Below are 18,445 nucleotides of genomic sequence, written 5' to 3'. Positions count from 1 at the left end.
TCTGGTCTTGGCGCTCATGCTTTTTGCATGCGCACAGAAACTCTATGCCCAGGTCAGTCTTCAGATACCACAAAAGAAACTATAGAGTTCTAAGAAAAGTCAAGGTATAAACTGGCTTAGAAATCTTTGAATGCCTTAAAAGTAATACAACATTCAGAGCAGAGGAAAGCCAGAGATAAATATTGGTTTTCTAAGTTTGTTTATTTTATTTTATTTTATTTTTATTTTTATTTTTATTTTTATTTTTTGAGAGAGAGGGGGAGAGAGACAGGGAGTGAGGCAGAGACAGAGGGAGACAGAGAATCCCAAGCAGGCTCCATGCTGTCAGTTCAGAACCCGAGGGGGGGCTCGAACTCACAAACCACGATATCATGACTTGAGCCAAAATCAAGAGTCAGTTGCTTTACAAGCTGAGCCGCTCAGACGCCCCATGTATTAGTTTTCATGAGTTCCATCATAAAGCATATTTTTTCTAGGTCAGAGAAAACCCATTGAACAGAGATTAAAATATTCTTTTTGCAGTTTGGTTAATTCACTGATGATTTAAATAAAACATGGTAATTCTAGGTTAAAGAAGATGTGCAATGGGCTAGAAGTAAGCAAACACCACTGCTGTTTGTGATATCGCGGCAGGGGCAGAATTCTTATTCTAATTCTAATACCTGGCAGGGTAATTCTAATGGTAATAGAAAAGCAAAGCAGGAGAAAGACTCAGGTAAGGTAGGTCTTTGGAAATTATTTTCAACAAAAAACCTAAACAGAACTTGGCGTTTTCCTTCAAAGTACACAGTTGTAAAAAAGAATGGAAGCACAATTAAGCCCCCAAATGCTCTACATTCTTTTCCTGTTGTAGTATTATCAGCCTTTCTGATTTATACATATTTATTATCAAAGAAAATTGACCTTGATTTCACATCACAATTTAGCAACCCACACACCCCCACCCCCAACAAACTGCTATCTCTTTGAAAGAAGTTATTCCATGCTAAGGCTCGGTTGCATGTATCAACAGTTTAATTTTTGTCTGGAGTTTTTAAGTGGCAGTTAGGAAACAAGAGAGGACTCACCTCTTTGAAAAGCAGAGCAGTGTCTGGCCATGTGCGTCTTCAGCTCCCTGGGAAAGTGATTTCAGATGGTCGGTTGTGGATGGCTCAGACTTCCTCAGCTCCCTCCCACACAGGCAAAGCATGCCTTTCCTGGGGCAGTAGGTTGAGAGAGGAGAGCTGTGATGTGCAAGGGTAGAGTCAGTAATCACCTGTCCTCTCCAGGCTTCCAGTGCACTCCATCTAATCCCTAGCAGCCTAGAAGCAGGAGTTTAGAGTCACCCTTTTTTTCCATCAGCGAGGAGGACAAATTTGGGAATTTTAAAATGGAAAGAGTGGTATTATGGATATTTAGACCTGAGATAAACACCTGGCATGGAGGGGAAAGGAGGAAGGGGAGACGGGGAAATGGTTTTTTTGTTTTTGTTTTTGTTTTTTTACTAGTTTAGAACTTTGCACGAGGTTTTGACTTAACTTAGTAACTTAATAACTTTAGAACTTCTAATAGCGTTCTAAATAAATTGTTAGTGTCAGAAGGAATTAAGTAAGTGTTATTTACTTAAGAAAAGCCTTGTTTTCACTCTGTATTATTTTCTTATTTGATTTCTATGAAACAAGTTTCTCAAGAAAGTGAAGATTTGCCAAGAGAACGAGTAACAAATACATGACAGTGCTGTCACATGGAGTGCCCTCTGTGTACGGTCACAGTTGGCCTGGTCCTTCTCTCCCACAGCAGTTACGCTCTGTTTCCCACAAGGACCGCAAAGTCTTCCCGCTGCCCCACCGAGGTTGGAATGGCCTTGGCTATAGTGCAAAGGTAGAAAGGAGACCATCGCATATACAGAAACAAAAATTGAAGGAGACAAACCTGAATTCCAAAGCAGTCAGGCAGGCCCAGCAGAAGGGCCCAGGGTGCCACCTTGCCACAGGATGTACTGCAGCCGGCAGTCTCCAGCTGAAGCCAACCTCAGTGGCCTCTTAATTCCAGACACACATTGCTGTAGTGCAGCCACACCCACAGCAAACACTCTCCCATGGGAGTTGGGCGACACCCCCACCTCCAAGAAGAGAACTGTTGGCAAATAAGTTGATTTAAATCCTGTGAGGACAATAATAAATATTAATGTTTCCATTTGCTGGGATTCTGAAACACGTCGGCCACCGGGAAGAGAGACGCTGTCCTCGATTACAATTCTGTAAGATAAGGAACCCATTCCTTAGGAAACTACATGCCAAAAAATTAAATGACTCGACTGTATCCACATAATCACCAAGTTGCAGAGGTTGTATTCGAACCTAATATTTCTGACTCTCCCAAGTTTTCACAACATCACTATGGATCTTTTAAATAATAATGCTACAAGATACCATTTAGTGAGCACCTATTGTGAACCTGGTATTCTACTACACACTTTCTGTACATCGTCATATTTAATCCCCAGCAGAATCTTTAATGTTAGATAATGTTACTTTCTATTTTTGACCTCATAAAGGTAAAATGTTTGATGACCTAGGTAGATAAGGTTTGGGGACGGTTATTATCAGTGTTATAGTAACCATGATGGATCTTTGTCTCCTCATTTTGTTCAGGGAATAGATTGCATTTAATGTTGTCTATGTCTTGACAGTTGTATAAGGCTTTCTCGAAATACTAGCTAACATTGTGCTCTTTGTGCATCTTTGACCCACAGGGAATAATGACTGCATTAAACTGGTGATATTGATTGAGAAAATAAGCTTTGGAATCATCCCAATCTGGTTTAGAATCTAGGCTCTGTCACATAAGCTACATGGCCTTGTAGATACTCTTTAATATTTCTAAGCTCCCATTTCCCCATTTGTAAATTATAGATAATAATACCTAACTCATAAGTATTCTCGTTGTGCAAATCAAATCAAGCAATGTCCATAAAACACTTAGCACTGTGTCTGGCATCTACTAAGTGCAAAATAATTGGTAGTTGTAGTTATTTTACAACAACGAGTAATCACATTTTATTGACTGCATCAATTAGAATTCAATATAGCTGCCTTTAACAGAAAAAAAAAATGTCATTGCCTGAAGAAGAGAGATGTGAACTTCTCTCTCATGTAAAAGCAGCACAGAACAGGCCACCAGGACATATATGGTGACTCTGTGGTATCATTAGGGAGACCCAGGATGTTGCCCTTGTTCTGTCATCTAGGCAATGGCTTCCATTCTCAAAGTCAGTTCATGTCCAAGGTGATTCTCTGGCTTAAGCCAGCACATCTGAGTCTTGGACCTAAAGGAGGAAAAAGCTTCAGTTAGCTTCCCAAAGTCCCATGTCAACTCATTTGCTTCTATTTTTTTTTTTTTTTTTTTTTTTTTTTTTAGTTCCATGACCTTAGTTCCATGATGTGATCTGTTACATGACCACACCATGCTACAAGAAAACTGAGAAATGTTCTTTTTTATTCCAGGACAAATTATGCCCTGTTAAAAGTATCAAGATTTGTTTCTAAGGAGGAAGGGAAAAAAAATGGATGTTGGAGGAAGCAGGTGACAGTCTCTGCGACACTGGTAAGAATGATAGTACCCTGATCAGAGCATGTCAGGGCTGATGGAATATTCGTGAGCCCTTAGTTCCATCATTTCATTTTAAAGATAAGTAAACTCTCATCCAAGGAGATAATGGGATATATGAGGGATCGCATGGTGAATCAGTGGCAGTGGCCAAATAAAACTCAGATCTCTGACTTCCAGGTGGGCCAGTGTACTTTCTGCCAAATTCATTTTCATTCTAATAAATGACTTTGGGTTTTTGAAAATCCCCTTTTAGAGAGATATTACCTAAGTCTTTATATCAAGGCTTCTAGTTCTCATTTTGTCTCTTGCATTGGTTAATAGCTGGTCACTAGTCAACGTAGAACATATTTGCCATTATAAGTAGTGTTTATAATCACTAATAGCCATTTTACCAAAGGCAACAAGTGTAATCCTGTCAGCTGCTCCATAAATATAATTTTTATACTCTTAATTATTTTTTTAAAATTCTCTTTGGAGTCCCTTCCATTATTCTTTCAGTCTGAAATTTATCTTCTGAAGATGTGGTTTGCCCTTCCCAAGGTTACAGCTTGTGGAAATGTTACAGGTCTGCATTTGCAAGCTTGTATTTTTATTAAAGGAAATTTAGTTAACATGGTTCTATCTCATTTAAACTAAAATCTGTGTAATACTAGAGTGCTATTTGATATCAATAGGGCCCTTTTAATAGGCTTTTAAAGAACCTTTTATTTCTAGAAATAGGAAGCTACGTATTGCCTAAAAGCACCCTAGTACAGGAACATAAGTAGTGAAAGATTAGAATTGTTAAGTCCAGGCCACTGATTTTTATATGAACCCTAAATTAGAGTGAATCCTCTAGCTCCTAATTAAAAAGGTTTTAATCACAGACAAAGAATAAAAAGCACAAAAGAACATGTAGCATAAGGAAAGAAATTATAATTATTTAGTTGGGAGGAAGCTGTGTTGGGAAAAAAATCTGTGCAGTCACGTTAACTTCCAAGCAGGATTTCAAAGTGAAACATAAGAATTCTCTTGTCTCTAGAAACCGGAATTTACCTCAATCACAGATTTATTTGAAAATTATTTAGTAGGGGAGGCGCCTGGGTGGCTCAGTCGGTTGAGAGCCTGACTTCGGCTCAGGTCATGATCTCAGGGTTTGTGAGCTCGAGCCCCACATGGGGCTCTGTGCTGACAGCTCAGAGGCTGGAGCCTGCTTCTGATTCTGTGTCTCCCTCTCTTTCTGCCCCTCCCCTGCCCGTGCTCTGTCTGTCTGTCTCTCTCAAAAATAAATAAACATTAAAAAAAATTTTTTTTAAAGAAAATTATTTAGTTGGGAATTCCGGATTTTAACAGCATGTCTTCTCATGGAAGATGTTGACCCTAAGTTGGTAAATGAAGGAAAAAATACAACAGGCTATAAATACAACCTAGAAAAACATTTTTTTGTTTTAATAACATACATAAGCATGTATATTTAAAAGGTTCTAGAAGGGTATATACCTAGATATTAATATATTAATAGTAAATATCTAGGGTGGTGTAATTGTGAGAAATGTCCCCCTTTTTCTTATCTATATCTATATTTTAAATATCTACTATTTTTCTAAGAGGAAAAAAAGAAATGTTTATGTTTTCATTTTAAATGATGCACCTGATGACAACTGGTTTTGAAAGAAAGAAACTAGTTTAATTCCCTAATGCATTCATTTTCATGAATGCAGTGGCAGGTTTATATTGTGTGGACAGAATATCTATATGTACTTGAAAAAACTATGGCTCCATTTATCCAAAAAGCATTTAATCCTTCAAGGTGTGATAATTTGTCTATTCCTGTTTTTCCAGAATCTGAAGGGTAAAAAAAAAAAAAAAAAAAAAAAAAAAAATGCAAAAAACCTCTTTATTTTACAGATGTCCAGATGATGGTACTATTACTTTTATGTGGTAGGTTGAGGAACAAATGAAAAGTAGAAAAGTATTAAATTCATATGAATTTACTAGTGTTTAAAAATGAATTTATATTTTGTTATATTTGAAGATTAGTAGCACAAGTAATTGACGTACAGTATTTATTCAATCTGTAAACAATGGTAATATTCTTGGCACGTATTTGATGATCACTGATACTAATTCCAAACACTCAGAGACCTGAGATCCACAATGGTACATCCACTCGGGTCCTCACCCTCTCCACCATGTGTTCAACCTGAATTATCTGCATCTTAATTAAGAAAAATAATTTTTCCCAGAAACCAGTCTCATCCTTATACCGATAGTCCCCTTCTGCCCATGCTTTCTCTCACCTGACTGCCTCTTCTCTCTGCCAAGAAGCAGGAGATAATGATCAGAGGTAGAGGTCCAGAAAGAGCCAAAAATCAGGGCATTGAATGAAAGAACAGAGAGTATTAGGTGATGTCTCATGTAGTACACATCAAATGGAAGTGCGGACATCGTGCTTCAAAGCCCTTCTCCCAGGTGTTCCACGGTGCCCCGTGTGCCCTTGAGCTGCCTCCATCATAGGCTACACAAAGTCTTCATTACAGGCACTGCACTTCAAACCCTTTTGTGCTTTGTCCTTCCTACATGTGTAATAATAATCTGGCTTGAGCACGGACTATGTTCCCTCTGTGTCCATTTCTGGTCAAACACTACAGACTGATAGCAGAGTCCAATAGACGTCTATACTCATTGGGCTGAAAATCTTCTTGGAAAATAACTTGGTTTTTGAGGACTCAAACACGTTGTCAGGTATAGAAGATGCACAAAACTGCCTCTGTGAGGTTTATTTGAATCTGTGGTCAAGGATCCTTCTAAGACAGAACTTATCCTACAGCTTTATAAACTGACTGGCCACACTTCTTAGGAGATTCAAAAATGAGTAATGAGCGAGTGCCGTATCAGTTAAATTTATCCCCAGCCCATTTTCATAGGAAAAAGACAGCTGTGAGTCAAAGGTGAAAACCTTGAATCCTGAAGTCTCTCTAAATCATTGGGCTACAATAGAGTTACTTCAGAAGCATCTCAAGTAGATTATGACTCAGAGGGAAACAAGGCAAAGCAGCGGGTGTGTCAAACAAAGTCAGAGTGCCCAGGGGTAAACCGATTATCACATAGAAATGTAGACTCTGTGCTTGCAGTTTAGGTTTATTGGTTTACGAAACAGCTTACCGAGTCTTAAGCCACCAAAAAAGAAGTGAGAGTTGATAAATCCACCCTAAAATGATTGAGCTCCTTTGTGGTCAGCCTGCTTGCCAAGAGAGTAGCTGGCTGACGGTCACCATTCTCTTGCCATTTCTGACTTGGCAAAAGCTAAGGATGCTGCACAGGGCAAATAAAGCATGTGTTCCCGAACCTCAGGTGTTACACTTTTTTTTTTTTTTTTTTTTGGTATTTCTTGTATTTCTTCTCTGTTAAAATTGTACCCAAAAAACTCACTCTTAAATTATGCTAAATTCCTTCTCTGGGCAATTCCTGGGCTTCATTATTCTGCATGTCTGTCTCCTTTGATCAGATGAGTCCAGTAATTGATCGGACTTTATAGGGATATTTTACCAGAGAATGTGACTTCTTCTCTTGGTTTATCCATCCGTGATCTGCTTGTGTGTACTGATCTGTAAGTGGGCAGCACCCAGGCTGGACAATTCTCTCCCAAGGACTGGCTGTTGAACACTGGTTCAGCAAGGCAGGCTTGCCTAGAGCCCAACCAGACCCATAGATCCACAGTTACCTTCCCCTGGAATGTTTCCAGCTTTGAGTGAGACTTTCATCAAGCCCTGGGTCTATGCCTGGGCCTCTCCATATGCCTTCCTCCGTGTTATGGGATTAAAATGTCCAGGAGCAAATGTACCATGTATAATGTCTAAAAAACAGAGTATAGGGATTTTATCAGGAGAGTACAAAATCCAGACTAGGCTCCACCACTGTGTTAGTTTTCTTGTTACTATAACAAATTGTCACAAATTTAGTAGCTTAAAACAATGTAGTTACATTGTCTTACAGTTTTGAAAGTCAAGTCCGAAAGCAGTCTCATGGGACTGAGGGCAAACTGTCAGCAGACTTGGTTCCTTCTAGAGGATCTAGGGGTCAATCCATTTCCTTACCTTTTCCCACTTCTATAAGCCAAGTACATTCCTTGGCAGGTGGCCCCTCTTCCATCTTCAAAGCCATTTGTATAGCATCTTGCTTCCAGCATCACAGTACCTTCTTCTTCTGCAATCAAATCCCCCTTTCCCTCTTTCTTGTAAAGACCCTGTAATTACATTTAGGGCCCACCAGAATAATCTCTCCATAGGGAGATCCTTAACTTTATCATATTGGCAAAGTCCCTTTTGCTCTATGAGGTCATTCTCGAGTTTCTGGGATTAAAACATAGACATTTTTGGAGGCATTATTATTCAGTCCAGCACAGCCAGCAAATAAGGATGTTTATGGTTGTGTTAGGCAGCATTCTTCAAGAAACATAACCAATAAGATATATATATATATAAGGGGCACCTGGGTGGCGCAGTCGGTTAAGCGTCTGACTTCAGCCAGGTCACGATCTCGCGGTCCGTGAGTTCGAGCCCCGCGTCAGGTTCTGGGCTGATGGCTCGGAGCCTGGAGCCTGTTTCCGATTCTGTGTCTCCCTCTCTCTCTGCCCCTCCCCCGTTCATGCTCTGTCTCTCTCTGTCCCAAAAATAAATAAAAACGTTGAAAAAAAATTTTTTTTTAAATTTAAAAGATATATATATATATATAATATATATTATGCATTAATTAATGCCGTATTAAATACCTTTAAATCTTATATTAAATCTCTTTCTAGACATATAATTATATATAACACCTATAATTACATCTCTTACATTAATTCTCTTTTCAGATATATAATTTATAAGTATAATGATATATTATTATGATATATATGTAGAAAGAGATTTAATGTAGGGTATTGGTTCACCCGATTATGGAGGCTTAGAAGTCTCAACAATCTACCATCTGCGAGCTAAAGACTCAGGAGAGCCAGTACTGTGGTTTGGGAGCCCGGAAACTGGAGGGGTGATTGTGGGTCATGTAGACTCCAGTCCGAGTGTGGAAGCCTGAGAACCAGGACAGCTGAAGGCAGAAAATCTAATTCTCAGTTTAATCAGGCAGGCGGAGAGCAAATCCAAATTTCCCCTACCTTTTTGTCCTGTTCCAACCTTCAGTGAGCTGGATGACACCCACTCACGGGCGGTGGGGGGTGGGGGGGTAGGGGGGGTGTGGATATCCGCTCTACTCAGTCTCCCTGTTCAAATGCCGACCTCTTTTGGAAATACCCTCACAGAACCAAATTAGTGTTTAACCAGCTGTTTGGGCTTCCCTTGGCCCAATCAAGTTGACACATAAAATTAGCCATCACAATAGTACAAGATATTTTATATTCTAATAGACATTTCATATTCCATAGATATATAGCATATGATTCTTTGGCTGCAAAAGTGCCTATATTTTACTGTTAATGGAAAGAAAATAGACAAATCCTTGTCATCTGCACATGATTTTTCCCTTGGACATACAGTGCTTACACTGATGAATGGAATCAGTAGACTTTAATTTCAGTCTTTATTTAAAATACTCCTGAGTTAACCAAATTAATTGTTTGTCTACCTTTTTCTTATTTTGCCAGGTAAGATGGAACTGTCCCACTCTAACTGTACTAAATTTGTTCTGAATTATTAAAATCCAAATGGACTTGTGGCCATTGACTTCTGTTATGCAAAAATCTAGAATTCATCAGGCATCAGCTTCTGTAGGTTAGAGGGTGGTGACAGTTGTGGGATAGATAGCACAAACCCCAGTGGACTATCAAATACATAGAGGAATTCATACCACATCACATATTTTAGGTTTGTTAATGAAAATGGGATGTGAAAGAAGGGAATGAGAGTGCATTGATACATTTTTCTCAATGGAGGCGATTATTCAATATTATAAAACCAACTAATCAACATTTATATAATTGAGAATTTTTATTACATCCTGAAAGGAAAAGGGTTTTAGTCCATTAAAAATTGATAAATCCTTTAAAACATCTTCTTTGAAAGCCAAACTAAGTATAACTGTTACTTGTAGTCAATGCTAAAAATGAAAAAAAAAAAAAGAGCAAACTCGTAAGATAGTAGAATGCTGTAGAAAGAACATTAGATTTGTAGAAAAAAGTCACAGATTTTCAGCTGTAATTATGCAACTTACAAGTCATGTACATTTAGGCAAATAGTTTGATTTCTCTGAGTCTCAGTTTCCTTATTTATAAAATATGAATAATATTATCTATTTCAAAAGATTGTTACAATAAGTAAATGAAATATTACATACCAAGTGTCTTGTGAAATGCTATAGAAAAATTAAGACGTTATTGTGAAGGGCCCACCAAGAACTATATTTACAAATAAATACATTGTTAACTAACATAGTTTGAAACATTTTAGCTGTTCTTAAAGTAAAAAGTTACAATAGCAAAACTCATTAATAGCCCGAGGACATCTCTAAACTCCCCATGTTTGTAGTCATTATTATAAAGAAATACCAACTTCTAGAAACCGTGCCAAAGTAGCTAAGGTGAATGACATCCAAGTAGGCCATTTTATTCAGGGTAAAAGTGGTCCAAAGAGTAGTTACAAAGATATTTACATGACTGGGAGTTAAAGAGGCAGAGAAACCTGAGGAGAAACCACAATTTAAGCCATTGGAATCTACAAGTGTTTTCATTTAATACATATGTAGTGTCTTAATTTAACACATATTTCATGAGCAGACCATCTAATAACAATTTCTAGAATATGAAAAAATAGTAAGAGTAAGCATTACAAACCCTGAAAAATAGGATTGTTATAAGGACATAGCCCCATGGCTCACTGAGTACCACCCAGACCTATGCCTTATGATCCCCTAGCTGATTTCTGTCCAGCAACTAAAAGGTTAATGCTGCCATAAATGGGCTTCCAGGACTCTCCCCCAGTGTGACAGCCTGTGTCCCTTCTGATTGGCCCACACCTGTGCTGCCCCACGTGTTCCATGTTCAGAATATCTGCTCACATGTAGACCAACTGTTGTCCCTGGGCTGTGTCCAGAGGTCTGCCTTCCAGATCATGGACAGATCCCGATTCCTAATTACACACACCTTTTCCAAGTTTCCATGAGTCTGGGATTTCTGTTCATTGCCATCCCAGTGGGGGCATTATGTGTAGTAACCACTCACAAAATGGTTATTGTGAAATCACTCCCATATGTCCTTTCAAATAAGTAATCTTAGCTCCTTTACTTTGTCACCCACATATTATGTTTTACATGTTGTTAATAGTTTAGCTGTAGCATCCCCTACCCCCTGGAACCTTTACATTTATTCACCATTCTCTTCAAGTGAGCAAATTACATCTGTAAATAATTTTTATTTATTCAATAATATTTTATTTACTCAACCTGAATATACTGCAGATTGTTGTGTTCTAAGTATAAGCTACAATTGTTTGCTTTTTCATAATAAAACTAATATTGGTTGTAAAAAATGCACATGTTCCATTTATCACCTTCCTCAGAGGTGAACACTAACAATTTTCAACATACATAATCAAATCTTATTGTATATGTTGTTCTACAGCTTACGTTATTCCCTGACAACTTCACGTGGCCCTCTTTTCATGCCAGTACAACTAAAGTCCTGTTGATAGTCATTTAGATAATCCAATTACAAAAACGTTTTAAAAATGTTCCTCAATAATCATCTTTAGAGGGATTGATACACATATTTAAATTTTTCTCTAACCATGTTTTACTAGTTAGACTAGGTAATGTTTATTTTTATGCCTTACTAAAGGCTCTTGCTCTTAAGCATCATTGTACAAAAACCATTTAATTTATTAAATTTATTTAAGTTTATTGGAAATCTAGTGATAGGCTATACAAATTTCAAGAACTTTTCTGGAAATAAATTGCAGATATTCTTGAGTGCTAGACTGAAAACCCTAATCTACATGGTGACTTAAAAAAAATTACATAATGCACAAGGGAGTCAGCAAACATTCACCGAAAGCCTAGTTTGTACTGAGTACTTTTCTATCCCATTCAGATAAAATTCTGTGTCCTTGGGTATTTCACCATCTCACAAAGAACAAATCAATTGGACAGGCATTTGATTTCTGAGAGAGGGGGAGGATGCTATATTAGAGGTGTCACCCAGTGTTTAAGAACCCAGAAAAAGGGGTACCTAGCCCACCCCAAGGAGGACAGAGAAGATGCCTCAGACAATGAGTAGGATGAAATGTGGCCAAGGAGGAGGCCAGGAGAAAATGGGCCAGAAGAATGGAGAAATATTCAGAATCCCAGAGATAACAAAAATCATGGCTTATTCAGGACCCTGAAAGCAGTTAGCATGAAGAGCAGAGGAAATTTAAAAAAAAAAAAAAAAAGGGTGAGAACTAGAAAGGGAAGAAGGAACTACCACAATTCCCCATAAACTATAAATACAAATACTTATTTTGGAAAGTAAACCTTATTAAAATAATATTTATGCAGTATAACATCAGTAACAATATCTTTCTCTCATACAAATACCTGGATTTTAAATGATATATTACCATAAAATTTATTAAATTTTGAGTAATTACCATATATACCATATATTACCATAAAACTTATTAAGGAGCAGGAAACAGGTTCTCCTAAACTGATAATGCCATCCAAAAAACTGGATCAAATTTTACGGAGAACAATCTGACTCTGTCAAGAGTGTTTAATGGTTCTCCCACCCCTTTATACTAATGTTTATTTCTAGCAGTTTGACACAAGGTATAATCATATTCTGGTATGCTTAAATTTTATGTAATTAAAAAGGATCTAATAATATTTAAATACACAAATGTCCATCAAAGAATTACTCATAATAACAAACCCCTCATCAAAGAATTACTCATAATAACAACAAGGAAACTATATAAATGATGAAATATAGAAAGTCAGAGAAATTAATTATGTTGCTTAACATAATTAATACTTCCATTAAATGCATTAGATTTAAAAGTATTAAATTATACAATAGTATGTACTGTTCAATTTTAATTTGATAATAATAAATATAAAAATCTTTAATAAAATTAAAGAACTAAATATAAAAGCCAGTATGAAAATATAACAAATATATATATATATATTGACTCAGACACTCAACCGACTGAGCCATCCAGGTGCCCTGATGGCTCAGTCGGTTGAGTGTCTGACTTGGGCTCAGGTCATGATCTCTTGGTTCGTGGGTTCGAGCCCCACATGGGGCTCTGTGCTGACAGCTCAGAGCCTGGAGCCTGCTTCAGATTCTGCGTCTCCTTCTCTCTCTGCCTCTCCCCTCCTTGGGCTCTGTCTCTGTCTCTCAAAAATGAATAAATGTTAGAAAAATTGTATACATATATATGTATTTTTTTATTTAAAAGGATTTATGCAACAGTAAGTAATTATTTTTTAGAACTGAGTTAATTTTTATTATCTTTCCCTTTTTTTCTGTAGTTTCCTAATTTTCTACAGTGAGCATGTATTAATCTCACAATTAGAAAAAAAAAAAAGTCCTCTAAAATTGAAATAAAGAACACACAGATAGATTAAATATCCAGTGTACCAAAAATGAATTCCATCTTACTATAATAAATTCTCTGTTAGCCAGTGCTTTTATTGTGTATCAGCTCTGTGGATTGAAGAAGGTCATTACCTACGTGCCCTTCATCAAAATGAATGTTTAAAACATTTTCCTATTTAATACTGTCTCAAAGGGATTTGGCAAAATGCCTGCTTGAATGCATTATTAAATATGTCTATGAGGATGCTGGTTGATTTTATAAGTCGACTTCAGAAGACAATGCAGGCATCACAACATTCTCAAGTGAATTATAACCAAATTGCTTCCAGTCAATGGTACCTTGATGGCCCTTATATAAACTGTGTCAACGCAGTCATTCTAGGGGATCTCCATCATCAGAATTTGACTCATGGGGAAAATATTGTCTAAATATTTTCAGTTCCTATGACCATTTTATTTGTTTAAGTAGAGATTTTTCAACCCCTGAGAAAAGAGCTCTTATGGTCTAGGGCTGTCAGTGACCACCAATGAATGCTTTGGTCACCACTTCAAACATTTTAATTAATTATATAAAGTTAGTGTGCTGGCCTCAGCTAAATTGGCCCCGTAACGTAACCTTTGTTAGAGAAGATACCTTGAGAAAAATAAACTTAGCAACTATGTATTGGTTGGTACCAAGTTCCAAGGACTTAGTAGGCACAATCCCTCCTCAAGAGGAACTCACACGTAAATGTTTATGTCAGATCCAGTGCGAACTCGAATACAACAGATGGCTCTTATGAAGGGCAAGGAATTGGAAATTCACTGGGGAGCCATGAAGATCCAAGGCTGGTATAACATGATACAAGGGAAACTAGGCAATCAGATGAGTTGGAAATGAATTTTAACATAGTAATAGAATTTTCAGAAACTGAAATATTATTGCATTTACCCATGAAAACGTAAAGTAAATTTCCTTATCTTTGCTCTCCTCCTCACACATCGAGATATTCATTCGACCTTCAACTAATTTTATCAGTGCTCCAAGAATCCCACTTTTTTAGGAGCTGCTTTATCTATCTCATCTTATTTTATTGTGAAATTTTCCCTTACTATGAAAGAATTTTGTGGAATTCTTTACTAAAATGTGAATTATTTTTGAGGTGTTTCAGTAATTTCATGGATGGAGTCTAACGTGCACCCAAAGTTGTTACAAATCAAGGATGGGAGTTACCACTGTATACACCACTGCAATCGTTAAATGGAGTAAAAATGTGATGCTTGAGTCAAGTATGTCTGCAAGGAATTGTGCCGTATTTGATTGTATGTTTTCATTTTATAGAAGAATATTGCAAGCTTCCAAATTGGGTACAAAATGACAAATTGTTACATGACTACTTTTATCTATAAGACAAGGGAGTTGAACAAAATTATTTCTAAGTTCCCTTCCATTTTTAAAATACCATGATTCTACCCTTTTTACTCACAGCATGACAGTAATGGCTGCCCAATGCCACGGCAGCAGAGCAAGAATGGTTTTTAATGGCCACTGACTGTCAACTATCATTTTCCATGTCAGTGGCCCAGAAAGAGTCTTGAGGTCCATTTGGAACTTCTAGAAAGTAAGGCACTAGAAGCATAGAGTAAAGTAAAGTTTTCCTTTTCGAGGTTGCTTCAGAGATGGTTTTTATTCAAGTAATTCAAGAAGGTATATCTTAATGGAGCCTGGATATTTTGGCCAAACCACAAAAAATTTCATCATCCCTACAAACAGAAGTGAATAATTAGAGTAATGATGACCAACCTTTTGTGCCGTTTCTCAGAAAGTAAAATGCATCTCCAGATTTTCCCCAAAAGTTGTCTTGGCAGGGTGAGGCTGGAACCTGAATGTTTCTTCAGTGTGGGCAGGTAAACAGCATTCTCCTCTTCTGCCAAGATTCATTTACCTTATAATGTTTTCTGGAAGATGGAGAAGGTTTTCGGGGCTAGAAGGGAGTGAAGGGAGAAAGGAGAAAATGGGGGGCATTGGAATCTGAACACTCCATCTGAAGAACGCAGTAAAAGTGTCCTGAAGATGTTGTGAGACTCTGAGCACAGGAAGCGTTGTACTGAGGCCCAAGTAACCTCACAGGGACCGGTCACACATAGCTTCCCTACTTGCTTGCAGAGAAACAGGACAAGTAGCATCTTAAGCAGAGGCTTGGGACTTAGGGACAGCAAACCTCCAGGAAGAATCTGGAAATAAAGAACATCAAGAGCTGTGTTCCTGAGTAAATCATTGCCACTTTGGGGATTCTTTTTTTTTTTTTTTTTAATATTTATTTATTTTTGGGAGAGACAGAGACAGAGTGTGAGCGGGGGGAGGGGCACGAGAAAGGGAGACAGAATCCGAAGCAGGCTCCAGGCTGTGAGCAAGCTGTCAGTGCAGAGCCTGACACGGGGCTCGAACTCACAAACTGCAAGATGATGACCTGAGCTGGAGTCGGACGCTTCACCAACCGAGCGACCCAAGTGCCCCACTTTGGGGATTCTTGAGATCACTTGAGAAAAGACTGGTCCTGAGGTTCTGCCTGGCCAGGTGGGCATTTGTAGCTCATTAGAGTCGGAAGTCTATGTGAATATGATCACATTTGACTCTCAAGATAACAGAGGTCAGAATATTGATACTAAGCACTAAATGAATTTCAAAAGCTTAAATTAACTTTTTACTTTACATGAGGCTGCAGATACTCTTTATACCGGTAAATGTGGAGATTAAGTTTGAGGCCAAACCAAAATTATTTTTTTAGAGTGAGTTAAGCTGAAATTTTAAAGTAGAGACATAGAAAGATTATTAATTGTGTGCAAATATCGTTATACACTAAGGAAGTGCTATCCCTGGCCATCAACTATGGGAACTGGACACGTCAATTCAACTCTGTCCTCACCTTTTTATTGCAAAAAATAGAGAAATACTGTGATAATGTGATACTCAAAACTTCCTGTAAGTTCTGTATTTCAAATATTCCATGATTCCATTAACTGCTTCTAAAAAACAACTATATATATGTATATTTATATATATGTATATATATACAGTATATATGTATGTGTATATATACTGTATTTATATATTTATACACACAGATGCATAAATACTTCAATACACATGATTATATAAATATATGTCATCAAAAAGGGGGTTGGTGATTTGGGAGTTAAGTCCTTTGATTGCTTGGTTACTTTTACTTTTGGTGTTTTGCATCAACAGTTATATTTATCAATATCCTGAGAGAACTAGTAAATTCCTATTACAGTTTGTCTGACCCCTGACTCCTCAAAAAGGATATTAATCGACATACCTTGCTGCAGACATGTTAAAAATCAATACCTTAGCATTCTGATTTTAGTCTTTAATTTTAAATATCACCTCCATATAGACCCATGGAAGTATGCGAGGTATCCTTTTTCTAATGTGTCTTAATTTCTCAGTCTCATCCTCCGTACCATAGTCACAAATTAGGACTTGAGAAAGACTTTGTCTTCTCTATACAATCTTCCAGCGAAAAGAGAAAAGGAACCCAAATGCCACTTGCCTCCAGGAGGGATGGCCCCTGAATGGACTTAGCAGATCTTTTTTTTTTTTTTTTTGCTTATTCACACATTCAGCACAAATCACTTCAGTAAAATTATTGTTTCTAGTCTGTGCTAGTATTGAATTGAAGCATGTAGCATTGAAGCATACGAGTCTCACTGAAAATGAAATCTCAATTTGCTTCACTAATGGAACTCATTTTATTTCCTTTAGGCCCTGCCTTTGATTATTACCTTGCAACACAGAAAAAGCAGCGATAAAACACTTTAATTGATGACACCTCCATGGTATTTGTTACACCTGCTATAAAATAATTAGTTATTCAACTATAATAACTGCTTATTAAAGTGAAACACAATAAATACTAGAAAATCTGTAAGACAATTTAGCTACTTAGGAAAGCTATGGTCTGTTAAGCTACCAAGAGCAAAGATCTGTCTCTGTTTGTGATCTGCAGTGTAGTCCCGTGTCAGTTTTTAATACCCTGTGTTGTGATACCCTCAGTTCAGTTATTAGCAAACAGGTGTCCTCATTATACCAAAAGTGTAAATGGCCATAAACAACTCCCTTGACAGCAGAGAAGCCAAAGACTCCATTCTCATGGAGAATCAACTCTGTCGTGGAGATGATCACTCAGCCCCAGCCTGAGTGGGAAAGGTCTGCTTTCCTGTACGTAATGCCTGCCTGGGGAACAGATCTCACTTTGGAGACTTCCGTAAGCATTAAGATAAATTCTGTGTACAATGAATAATTCTAAGGCTCCCACCAGCGGCATCCGCTGGCTGCCGCTGCTGATGGTGCTTAGCCGGCTGCGGGCAAGAAGTGCGTGCAGGCAGAAGAAGGTGCTGCTGGCCTTCCCTACCAGTAGCTGAGGTATAAGTGGAGGGAAAACCATACATTTTAATAAACAAGGTAGCCAGCAGACATTTTGTCTCTGTGTTTCCAAGGAAATTGGCTTCTGAAAGGGGGAAGGAAAGACTACTTTTGAACTTTTGGGGGGCCCATCTAGAAGGAGATTACATAATCACAAGAGAAAGCACAAAAGAGGGTCAAGAAAATTGTTTTCCCTCTGCCTCCGTCTTCTGAAGTCATGTCACCTGCCCAGCTCACCTACTCTCTGGATCCCATACTTTCTGGTTTCTTTCATGTTCACAATTTTATTTTTTTTTTAATTTTTTTAATGTTTATTTATTTTTGACAGAGAGAGAGAGAGAGACAGAGAGAGAGACAGAACATGAGTGGGGGAGGGGCAGAGAGAGAAGGAGACACAGAATCTGAAACAGGCTCCAGGCTCTGAGCTGTCAGCACAGAGCCCGACGCAGGGCTCGAACTCACAGACAGCGAGAGCATAACCAGAGCCGAAGTTGGACGCTCAACCAACTGAGCCACCCAGGTGCCCCTGTTCACAATTTTAATGATCATAGTTGCCTCACAAGTGCTGCTGTAAGTTCCGCTAGGAGAGTTTGATGACTTTGGAAAAGAGTTTTCACACACACACACACACACACACACACACACACACCCCCCACTTATTCATCTTGTTAGCCCAAATGCCAATTACTTACATTTTAACAAAATCTGTACAGTGTTTGTGTCTAGCTGGTCACTGAGATATGCAGTAGGCTGACTATATGTTAACTTAGACATTCAACAGCAGGCCATCTCTCGCTCTGTAAACATTCTGAAGTTGATTTTTATAACTTGTCTTTGTAGAATATATCAGGGAGACTAACTCACATGGTAAA

At 37.9% G+C, this 18,445-nt stretch overlaps 2 long non-coding RNA genes across 2 annotated transcripts in view; one reads left to right on the top strand and one right to left on the bottom strand.

Annotated features, from left to right (window-relative positions):
- The window catches only part of LOC113604648 (uncharacterized), a 61,734-nt gene extending 60,258 nt beyond the window's left edge, over positions 1-1,476 (bottom strand). Inside the window, exon 1 of the long non-coding RNA XR_003426637.2 lies at positions 1,068-1,476. This is a non-coding gene — a long non-coding RNA (uncharacterized LOC113604648). The remainder of the gene's footprint in view (positions 1-1,067) is intronic.
- The window catches only part of LOC113604649 (uncharacterized), a 201,166-nt gene extending 183,062 nt beyond the window's left edge, over positions 1-18,104 (top strand). Inside the window, exons 8-9 of the long non-coding RNA XR_008295855.1 lie at positions 3,486-3,585; positions 16,914-18,104. This is a non-coding gene — a long non-coding RNA (uncharacterized LOC113604649). The remainder of the gene's footprint in view (positions 1-3,485; positions 3,586-16,913) is intronic.
- The last annotated feature ends 341 nt before the right edge of the window (positions 18,105-18,445 follow it).

This window comes from Acinonyx jubatus, chromosome B1, assembly GCF_027475565.1.
Source record: "Acinonyx jubatus isolate Ajub_Pintada_27869175 chromosome B1, VMU_Ajub_asm_v1.0, whole genome shotgun sequence".
Taxonomy (NCBI): domain Eukaryota; kingdom Metazoa; phylum Chordata; class Mammalia; order Carnivora; family Felidae; genus Acinonyx; species Acinonyx jubatus.
This window is presented reverse-complemented; position numbering and strand designations above follow the sequence as displayed.